Source organism: Megachile rotundata, chromosome 5 (genome assembly GCF_050947335.1).
Source record: "Megachile rotundata isolate GNS110a chromosome 5, iyMegRotu1, whole genome shotgun sequence".
In the NCBI taxonomy this organism is placed as follows: domain Eukaryota; kingdom Metazoa; phylum Arthropoda; class Insecta; order Hymenoptera; family Megachilidae; genus Megachile; species Megachile rotundata.
This window is the reverse complement of record NC_134987.1, coordinates 10,040,451-10,052,584: the sequence shown is the minus strand read 5'-3', so window position 1 is coordinate 10,052,584 and position 12,134 is coordinate 10,040,451. Positions and strand designations below refer to the sequence as shown.

Sequence of the window (12,134 nt, the reverse complement as noted above, 5' to 3'; positions counted from 1 at the left end):
GCTAATTACATTTATGGAACTAAAAACTGTGGTAAATCAAAAGAATTCTTCCTACATACGAACTAAAAAAAATTAAGGAAAAAACATTCAACTATCTTGTCATATGAATAATAGATTATATAAAAAAAATATAAAAACGTCATCAGTGCTAAATTATCGTAATGAATGCACGAGCAAGATTTCTAAGTATTCAAATATTAATTAAAAAAACTTGATATCATTTGAAAATCCAACAGAGTCCCCTCTACAATAGAGGGTTGTTAAAACGAAACCACCCAACTCCACGTATACTTCATTGTTCCATAAATTCATATTTCAGTTACTTTCATAGGAAGCTTAATTAAAATGTACAAAGTTCTTTTTCTTTTGCAATTCATATCTAACAAGTGTTAATTGTTTTGGTCCGCCATAGGGGTCTACTGCTGAAGCCTCATCTTCGGGTCGTCTGGCTCCGTAAGAACGTGGATGTTTTTGTAGCAACGTTCATGGTCGAGGGGGTCAAAGCGATACGTTGGCAGAAGGATGTGCACACGTTGTCGTAAAAAAAGGGGGCCAACCCCGCACAATGGTCACGAATGTCTAAAAAGCGGACTGCTAATGGTCAAAGGAACTCGAGCTGTCGGAAAGGGTTGGTCTCGAGGACGCTTTCACTCATCCGACGACGCACGGCTGCGCCAACAAAAGTCAAAAAGGTGAGTGGAAGATTCTCGTCGTCTCCCTTCTTCGACCCTCTCCGTCTCTCTTTTTTCAGTCCTTCCGGTTTCTCCGGTTGCTCTCTTCCCGGGATTTCCCTCCTACGAACCGACACTGCGCGAGAAATCTCGCTCAACCGAACTGCAATGGAATTTACTTAAGAGCTGAAGAGCTGAGCCCACGGCCGAGTCAAGGGTTCCAGGACGAACGGGAAAGAGAAGAATCGACGCAAGTACGAGAAAACTCGAGCAGAAAGCGGCAGCAATGAGGAATAATGAGGGATTAAGAGGGAACTGGGGGGAGAAAGATCCACGATTACAGAATGGTACGTACGATAAAAACGCTAAAAGTGTTGGGAGAAGCCTGCGAGAAACAGGTGAGAGAAATAGTTGAGCGGTAATTGACTGTTCTCTGATTATTCCCGTAATTCGTCCTTCAAAGCAATCTCGCATTTTTATTGCTAATTAACATCGTTATCGACACTGATCATAATCTCTGTAATTTGACTGAGAAAATAAGAGGCTTCAAAATAATAAGAGACTGTTAAAATTACGTTACTTATAGAATTATGAACATTCAATTGACTTTGCTAAAATTTATTCGGACAGAAAATAAAATTAAATTCTGACAGTACATTTCCAAACACATAAATTCCTATGTTTGGAAATTTCTAACTTTCTAAACAAACTACAACTCGCGTTAAATCGAAAGATAAAGTGAACTTGAATTAATCGTGCTGAGGTGCTTTGAAATAATTTAAAACGATTAATTGAACTACATTTTGCCCTGCGACGAGAAGAGTGAAGTAAGATCGACGCTATCGTTATAGCGGGTAACAAAGAAAACAAGACGTAAGAGTCCAAAAGTGCACACACGAGATGAATAAAGAACAAGATGGGGGCTGAGAAAGAGCCGATAGAGAGACATCTCGCGAACGTGTAACGTGCGAGGAGCGACGTGTGCTCCACTTAGCGATGAGATGAAAGCAAACGAAAGGGCGTAAATGTAAATTGGTACATTCCTACTACGGTTCTTAATTAACTTCTTCGCAATTATCATGACGGTGTTCCGGTACGGGAATGTCTGCTCTGGGGGGAAAGGAAAAAACGATGGGAAAAGGAAAAAAATGTAAAAAGGAAGAAAGGAGTGCAGACTCTTCCTTGTTCGAGTGAGGTGGCTCGTCCAGAGAATTCCCTCAAAGGCCTCTCTTTTCTCTCTCTCTCCCACTCTCTCTTTCTCTCTCTCATGGTAGAACGAGCGCCCTTTACGTGGCTGTTTAAAAACCGCGTGTACTTTGTACGGAAGAATCGCATTCATACGGCACTTCTGAAACGCATACCTGACTACGGATACGTGGTGAAGTGGGAACGTGCTCTTAATGCAATTTTGGAAAGCGTTTGTTGCCACGACTTTGAACGATTCACGCACGAGTGCGTGCACCTCGTGTTCCTGCTTCACCCCGCATCATGGTAATTTGATTTTCTTGGCAGGCGAGTGTGCGTGAAACAAACCGGCAATTCGCCCGCTACAAGAGCTCTTCAAGGAGGTGCCCTTCTTCGAACATTTCAAACCTGTTTGCACGGATTTTATCACACTGTCTTTAACGACGCGGTAACACTTGTCTGCTTGTACGCATGTGGATAATGGCCATTTTACGCGTGACAATAAATGTGGTATCATAACATATGTTGTATAAAACTCGTAACTGTACGTTGTTCCTGTGTGCGTAGTTTAATGCGCGGCAGTGTGTAATTCATAACGATAGACGAGAGAAGATATGAGTCGAGTGACTACGTGTGAATAGTGACAATATACGATATGTGACAATGCGATTGATATACAAATATTGTGTAATGATACAAGAGCGATAAACGGCGATGTATGACGCGTCGCACCACGTAGCAATACTCGCAGCGATATTTAACTCGACAATGCAGCGTGTGGCGATATATGATGCGTGACGATGTACAACGCAGAGCAATATACGACCCGTGGCAATATACGACGCGTGGAATGTACACCACAAGGCAACATGCAACGATAAGTGGACTCGCATGAATGTCAGCATGAAAGTGGCAATACAACAAGAGTCTGCAACCCCTAAATCAGATAAGAATTATAACATACTCGTACGTGGATGTAGATAAATTTGTGATAAAGAAAACGTTTCCTCAATAAAGAACTGTAATATTTCTGAACTCTTGGTTGATTACATTTTTGACTAATACTCTAACGCGAGCATAAGGGAAGCAGCGAATTGCAACAGACGTTTAGCCGATAATCGTCGGCTCGGTCCTAAACATCAAATTTACGACAATGCAGCAGCAGGTCACACTTCTCAATACTAACACGCAACGTGCATTAGGGCAAGTGCTCGGGGCTCTTGACATGTTCATTTCGGGCCGGGTGCAAATGCATCTGCACGCACGTATTCACCCTTTAATGGCGCGGCCGTTGAATGCATAAACAAGAGGAAACTTAGAATGTTACTTATGCGTATTAAATCCATACAAGCCGAACAATGCGGCGTATTTGTACGGGAATATCGATCAGGCTGAAATTATTCTCAACAGGTGCGTTGACGCGTTTTGTTCGGCCGTCAAATAATTTCGTTCATACGAAAATCATTACACGGATACCGTTGCCAGTTTATTCGAAAATATTTTCGCGGAAGTTGTATCGTTGGTTAATGAAATTTTCAATAACCGACAACGACGTTATTTACAATCGCATCAATCGTTCGATAATGCATCGACGCACTTCATAATTCCATCGAACACAACTCGATTGTTTAAGCGGTTGAATAACAATAAGATGCGTACACAATTACCAATCAATATGTGCGAACACGCATAATCAAGTAGCCCTCGCAAACACCGCGACTCGCGGTTATTTCAGCCGTAACTTTATCGCGCAGAATTGTCTGGGATCCAGCTTTACTCCCGTAAAACGAGGCACCGCTGTTGGTACATATTTGTGCAAAAATTAATCGCGAAACACTACAGGTGCGAATATTTTATCGAGCTTTCAACGCAAGTAGAAAAGCCATTATCGTCGCGGCTGTAACATCGGCTAATGAACGAACTGGTATCCGCTGGAAAATTCAAAGGTACCCGCAACAAAATCCAATATACCCGTAACCCGTTCCTGACCGTACATTGTAATTTTCCTTTCTTTTTATCTCCAAAATGATCGACCGTTTAACGCTGAAAAATGGAACGAATATAACACGCTGTGCGCGACAATCGCAACAATTTGCAACACGCTTATATTTTTACGGAACAACGGTGCAAAATTTTGGTTACGACGATAACGAAGAATGATAGCTCTCTTTTGTTCGTTCGTTTAATCCGGGACGTCTAACATTTTTTTAGGGTTGAATACTTTCGGTGCCATTAATGCGTACATAACTTTTAAATTGTAACACAATATTTTTTATTTATCGTTAAAGTGTGCGCTGTTAATTTTCAGGACGATAGGAACTTTCTTCGAAACTTCGAATAGTTTGAAATATTTTGTAACTTCAAACTTTTGTGACGCATCTGGGTACTTCGAAAAGTATCAAGAATACTAAAAATTTTTTCACTCATTTGTATTCAATTTAAAAATGAAATTGCAAAATGGAATGAAAAGTACCGTCACGCATCTCGTAAACATTTTCCATGTTAATACATAACGCGAGCCATCAAAAATTCGCTCCCTGTCGACGCTCATATTACGAGAAAACTCTGGTTTAAATTTGACTCTGTTCAGGTACCATGAATAATCGTACGAACAATTTTAGCCGGCACTTTTTTTCTCGGAAATTAAACGTTTCGGAGTTTCATCGTTCTGGCTGCAAAGTTAAGTCAACAAACGCTGTTTCGTTTAACGAAGAACGCTGCTTTCCAGCTTGAATCCAAGGCACCGTATTTATTAGCGAACGTGGGCAAACAGTGGCGCTTCCGCAATCTTGGAGTTTGTTTTACGTGGACAGGGCAAATAATTCATTAGGAGCATAAACCTCGCATCAAGCTGCAATTCAATTTACGACGAGACCTTGTCCGTCGGTGCTCCCGGTATACACACGAGATATTGACCGCGAACAAGGCACACCAACACGCGAACGCACGGATTTCAAAATTAACATTCTCCCTGGCTACACGAAGATAGATTGAAATACTTCCACCGACAGATCCTACGGAGAAGATGAAACTCTCTAATCTAATTTATGAACTTTGTTATTTAAAATGGTACTGTATTACGTTCGTTAAATTCCCAAGGAACCCACGAATTCTCACGACATCAGAATTAATGGCTGACGGTTTCTTTCGCAGAAAATTTCTTTGGAGGATTTAGGAATTTTCACCCAGTTAACATTTCGGGGATTAAGACACTTGTCATATATCTGTTATATCATGGAGGTTGATACTCTGAACCTTATTACCAAATACTACTTGCCTTATAGCTTTGCATTCAGATTGGCACCTAGGTTCATATAGAAATTTCACATAAACTTAACCAAAAGCTCTCATTAAATGTACAGTCAGTGTAAAAAGTATTCGTACAGTAATTAATTTCAACAAAAATGTTGTGAAACGTCATTTATTAACAAAATTTGAACAAATAAAAAATACATACACATTCTTACATAGAATACATAGACGTCTAAGAATATGTATATATTTTTTATTTGTTAAAATTTTGTTAATAAATGACGTTTCACAACATTCTTGTTGAAATAATTACTGTACGAATACTTTTCACACTGACTGTATGTAGCAAACATTGAAATTTTTTAAATTTCTGTGAGTACAAATTTCCAGATTTAACAGTATATAAAATCTGAAACTTGAAAAACTCCTCCTGTGACATTTATTCTGATTGAAAGAAATCCTACATCATCCTACACCATCTCGCCCCATCTGAAAATATAATGAACGCCATGACGTTTCATTACACGGTCCGTAAAGCTCGTCAAACCGTGTAACGCGCGATCAGCTGTTCCGGTAACCTCAAAAGAAACAATCAACGTCCGTGTATGTCCTTTGAGGATTTGGAGACAAAGGAAGCAGCGGACGTGCGCAAATGACAGAAACAATCAGGCTGATCAAATTCCAGGTTCTGTCCCATATTGACCAGTTGTCGAATTGCATGCGTTGGCCAGGTGTGTCAGAGGTCGGATACAGGCCTGCTGGCCAAATACACGCGCGGAGAGTTGGCCACGTTTGCAGATTAATGGATAGCGGTGTGTACGGCCACGGGATTGGTTACAATGCACGTCGATCGGGCTGTCCCTGCGAGAATAACGACGCGTAACATAATATCGGCGGATTGGCATTTTGCTTTTGCCCCGATTAACATTGCGAGTCGCGTACGGAATTTCAAATTTGGTCGCCAGCCGAACTATGAGCTACGTTTACGGCGCGTCGTTTTACGGATGGAAATTTATCATGTCGCCTGACGATATTATCGAGTCGTAACGTATTAAAGAGGCTCGATGTCACGCTGCAAATTACAGGCGCGCTGGGATACGCTTGCAAACGATTGCCTACACTCTGCGTTACAACGCCCTGTGTAGTTCCAAACACTGTTCACAAAATTTTGGGAATTAAAACCCGATATACACAAGCTTTCTCTATGTCTCTGTCACCTTTGATGAAGAAAAATTAAGCGTCCTTTTGATCACACACGTGGATGAATTTTGTAGTAGTAGTAGTATTACTTTAAGATAAGTCAGACATGCTACATTTATAAATAAAATGATTCCTAAATCTTTCTAAAACTAAACCAATAGGTCTTAAATTTTTCAGTCAGTTTTGTGTCATAAAACTATATACACCCATCATATCATAAAACTATGTGCATCAAGTAGTATAACACTATACACACGTCAAGTAGTATAACACTACAACAAGTCATACAGTAAAATACCGTACGAAATTCATCGCATAAAGGAATGAAAAATGCACAACGTTACAATTGCATCGTGAATAATTCTAACTGCAAAATGAACATATCGTTAATAAATCGAGATACCGAGAATCAATTTGAAATTGTCGATTCATGACATTTTACGAATTTACGCTCATTTTCGAAGATGAACAACGCAATGAATATTTCATTTTGTAACGATATTTCGCAATGAAAATTGCAAACGATCGCAATAGCCTCGGTTTAATCCTCGATGGAATAAATTTTATTTCGATAAACATACGCGTTGCGATGCGCGCAAGACTCAAACAAATTAATCCAGTAGCTCAGTCATAAATTCTATTTGTCAGGGTAAATGAAAACGAGCGTGATACACAGGCAAGTTTAATATGATACAAAGCATAGCGTCGTCATATTTTTTTTTTAATCTCGGTGACTAAACTCGACGAAAAGAATTTTCCTAATAGCGTCTTAGCTCGACGAGGCTCGATAAAGCTCGCCTTCAACAACTACATGATAAAATTCATAAAGCATTCACCTACACCATCTTGAAAAATGTTTTGTACTTTTATCAAAACTTTCGTAGCCACACCCAACATCATGTTAGACATACTTTTAAGAGCCTCGAAGATTCATTGTGCAGAGGATGAAGGAAATTTTATAATTAAACGAAGTTATTAGAAACTTATCAGTGTTGCGTAAATATAACATCTACCTAGTTGTAGCATAGACTATGTTCAATGTTCTTGAATTATATCACTGTGTGTTTAAATTTTGTAGGTGGTACTTTAGCACTGCTTAGTTCGAAATAATTATATGTGTTGATATATAACTTTGATGGTTTTTCAAACAGATCTATAATATTCTCTACAATATTCTACATATTTACAAATCTACAGTATTCTCTATTTAATAAAAATATGTTAAAGCATTGGTATGTACAGTGAATTCATGCAGTAGATTTCCTTGAATAAATTTTTGGAGGGTGTATAATGATGTAGCTCGTAGTCGGTCAAATTCTCGACAAGATTTACGACAGGATAATTCGGAAATCCCTTTGTGACCCATTTACTCGAAAATCCGTCATCGACAGATTAGCCAACATCGGGGTTAATTTGAATCCGAAGAGGGCTGGAGGAGAGATCCGACGCAACCGGTTAATACATTGGCCTTTGCCTAAACGCGCAATCATACTGCAACGTTGGCTGACAGTGTGTGCGATAACCTTGCCCGGCTCGTTAAATAACTGATATCTTCCTTGCATATTTTACGCGTTGCCAAAGCGACACGCTGGCTGTGTCCGATCGTTTTTCGATAAACGAGCGCACGGTATATATCGCCAGCGATTTAATTCTCGTTTCGACGAAAAATTCGATGAGCGAGTTTTTCCCTTCGCCCCGTTTCAAATTGTCATCCTAAAACTCCGCGTACAAAACGAAATCTTTTCTTTCGCGCGTTTCTTTTTTACTGCTTTGATCCTGCGAGTTGAAATTCAAATTAGAAATTAGAGCTGCGCTAGGGAATTGAACAGCAAACTTAACGTGTTGCCTTTTTTATTTTCCTTTATATTAGTCTGGCGAGCCCTGATAATAATTCAGGGCCGAAGAGAAGTTGCCCAACGAAAACTCGATATTCGCGCCACGATTTCGCGACGAGTTTCGAAAACTTTACGAAGGCTTCGACCCGGGGTCTTATCGCCGGATCCATGTTCTTGTCTCTCATTCAGCGGGAGTAATGTCTTCGATGATGCTCTCGAATATCAAGTCCATTAAGTAACGAGAAACACGCTCCAAGAAAATCGTAATACAATTATTGCGACAAAGTGCGAATAAATCTAAACTTTGTTACGTTGATTTACGATATGGTCGTACAATTTCTGGCAATTCATGTATTTTGTAACTAGTATATTTAATTAACTGAATACAGGTACAAATGATATCGACAATGAATATTGTGATTTTTATATGTTTAGACCAGGTTTCCCCAAACTGATATTTATTCCGAAAACAAGTTTACATGGGCATTTAATTAAAATAAATTTATCCAATAACCAATTACCAGGGGCAAGCAATAACCTTTTCCAATCAAATTGTCCAATAACAAATGATCTTTCGATAATCGATGGCGCACCAGGAGAAAGAATTTCAATTTTTCGGAAGACCCGAAGCAACAGTGTCCTGCGTGAAAATAATATTTAACGATGAACGCGCTCATTTGTTCCTGTCATTAATTCTTCGCGCGATAGCAATTACGCAGGATATGAAGTGGATTTGTATCGATCGAACGAAACTCGCGTTGGTGCATTTGGTGTTTTACAGTAATTTTCAATCGCGAAAAGCCCTGGTACGGTTCTGTGGGGTGCGATCGCGCGCCAAGAGTCGAACGACACAAACGCAATTATTATTCATAGGACGCATTAAAGATAAATAATTCGTACGGACGGATTACAAATAAAATTCATTTCCCTGTTAAATCCACTGTGCTAAATCAATTATACCATTCGGTCGACGGGAGAGCAAGCAACGATCGGTTTACGGGAACGCATTAACCAAATGAGAATTCAAAGCTCGTTGCACGCTGGATAGAATTTAATTCTTCCCGTTCTTTTATCTCGCTCCGCGGTAATGATACGAACAAAACGGGAAGCGAGATCGTATCGACGGTGGCCAAAGTGCGAAAACTCGTAAATTACGGAACAATTGGTAATTCGCTGTTTCCACGTCGGTGTAATTATAAAGGTCGGCGAGTTTCGCGACGAGCAACGGGTACTTTAATCGCGACGGAAGACAAACGATCGAATAATCGGAGGGAAAAAGCGACGGCGAGCGTGAAACGTTCGTAAACGAATTGTCAGCGACGATTTTTAATCTCTCGTTCCTTTTGAAATTGCAGAACGAAAGCAGCAACGAGCCAGCCCGGTACAAACGAGTCGAGAAAATTGTTCGTACAGCGGGCATACAAACACGTTTTCTATTCGTTTCGCAGCCGGTGTAATGAACATTTGTTTACTTTTATTCCCGCGGATACACGCGGCCAACGTTGCTACTTCTGCGTATCGATCTGCGTTGCCGGAAGTAATTTATATTAAGGTATTTGCTCTCAGTTTTCCGCGGGAGTCAGTTAAATGCTGACGCACCGAACACGAGAGGTCAAACAAAATTTTTATACGATAATTGCCGATGAAAGTGCACGTGTAATTAACCGATTTGTACGAAACGTTTCGTTCGTAATAAAGATTTATTGACACGGAAAAAGAGCGGATGAGTTTATCGAACGTCGGTTGTATCAAGTTATATTTACAGTAATATAGGTTATGTTTAAGGTTAACGAATCAGAAAAATTGGGCCACTGGTAAATATGGCTAATAGACTAATCTCGGTGAAATATTTGCTTTGATTTGCAAACTACAAGTGTAGGCTTTTTTGAGATAGCCAATATTCTGATCAATTTTTCTCGTTAATTAATGCGCAATATTTATTCTTGTTTTCTCACAGATACGGAGAATTGGTGTGGTGAAGAAGTAAGCCAGACAGCGTCAAATATATGAATTAATTCGTATGATAATTTCTGTCGTGCGGAGACCCCATGGGAAACTTTACGTGCCCATCAACCCCCATTCAGTCACGCAGGAAGTTTATCGAGGAGGACTCCATCTTGCATACACAATTCATCGGTGGAAACGCATAAATCTCAACCACTCCTAATCTATGATGTACCTCTGTGGTTGTACAAATAAATCGATTTACTCAGTATTTTTTTTTAATAAATTGGATCAACTCGTAAATTATATTTTTGTTAAACAAATTGTATCAATTCATGCGTTAAATGTTGATTAAATTGGATCAATTAACGGATTAAATTTTTATTAAACAAATTCAACGAATACGTAGATTAAATTTTTGTTAAATAAATTAAATCAATTCCCTTAAATTAATCGAATAAATTCATGGAATATTGTTTCTCGAAAAGTGCGACCCCTTTACCACAGTATAAAATAGATTTTCTATAGCAAAAAATTGATACACAGAGAAACTACAACCAAAAGAATAAAGGTACCAGACAATTCAACAAATTCAGAGTTGTATTTCCTGGAGACAAGATACGAGAATAAAAGGTGGACACGATAGACGTTAGTGTGCTTCGAGTCGACGGTTTCATACTCGCGTAATCAAGATGGCCGATGAAAAAAAGCTGTGCAGATGCCAGCCAAGGAAAAGAGGGGAAGTTTCAAGCAAAAGATAATAAACGCCAGACGCGAAGTGTTCTGCACCCGCTCAGATTTTCATAACCACCGAGACAGCTTCTTCCGCGAGAAGCAGAACATCCGGCTATCTTTCCGCTCATTGAAACCCAAGTCGGATTCCACTTATCAAAAGATAATATTCCGGAAACTTAATTCAGGAATTGTAAGACTGCCGAGCTGGATGCTCGCGTACAAAAAATTCGATAATTAACATCGCGTTATACCTGAGCCGAAGTTGAAGAAAAGAGGGTCTCACGAATCGAGACGCGAAAAGCAAGAACCTAAAAAAATGAATGAAAGAACGCCACCGAGAAAGGCGCCGTTCGTGAAAAGTCTGCGTGATGTATTACTTTAACGACTTTATAAACGAATTTGTTCGTGCGTGTACTTGTTTGCAAAATTACGGCTTCAGATTGATGGCGACGATACGACGGTCAACATTTGCATTTGCTAATTACGTTTCCTCAAGATTGACACGATATACATTCAGAAATTCGATACGGTATCGTGCTACTATGTTTTTTGAAAATTTACATTTTATGGCGAGGTATTTTGATCACATGTGGTGCTGCAAATTCAGTTGCAATTATTTAAAGAAGAATGAAAAGAACTTTTGAAAAGTCTCAATGTAGAGACAATGAACACTAATGGATTAAAAGATGAAACTAAAAGATTACTCTTGTTATTAATAATCTATTTGTGTCATGTGAACGTCATACATAGTGGCATTATGAACGACACACTGTGACAGTGAATGTATTAACAAGGAACATTAGTGCAAGCTCTACAAAATGTATCTATAAGTAATCTTCCACCCCTATATTATTATATAAAGAATTACTATAAGGACTGAAATTTTCGTACGTCCCAACTCATAATCCCATTGACAATTTTTGTACATTGCAAGCCTAAGTTGCCAGCGCAAAATGATCAAGGAAAAATCTACCACCTCTATATTATTATATAAAGAATTACTATAAAGACTGAAATTTTCGTACGTCCCAACTCATAATCCCATTGACCATTTTTATACATTGCAAGCCTAAGTTGCCAGCGCAAAATGATCAAGGAAAAATCTACCACCTCTATAATATTATTATATAAAGAATTACTATAAAGACTGCAATTTTCGTACGTCCCAACTCATAATCCCATTGACCATTTTTGTACATTGCAAGCCTAAGTTGCCAGCGTAGAATGATTAAGGAAAAATGTACCACCCCTATATTATTGTGTAAAGAATTATTATAAAGATAGAAATTTTCGTACGTCCTAACTCATAATC

At 39.1% G+C, this 12,134-nt stretch overlaps 1 long non-coding RNA gene across 1 annotated transcript; it reads left to right on the top strand.

Annotated features, from left to right (window-relative positions):
- Nucleotides 1-594: 594 nt before the first annotated feature.
- LOC143264565 (uncharacterized) lies at nucleotides 595-10,419 on the top strand. Its single transcript, XR_013038318.1, has 3 exons — nucleotides 595-692; nucleotides 752-1,018; nucleotides 10,101-10,419. It is a non-coding gene; the product is annotated as an uncharacterized LOC143264565 (long non-coding RNA).
- Nucleotides 10,420-12,134: the final 1,715 nt, after the last annotated feature.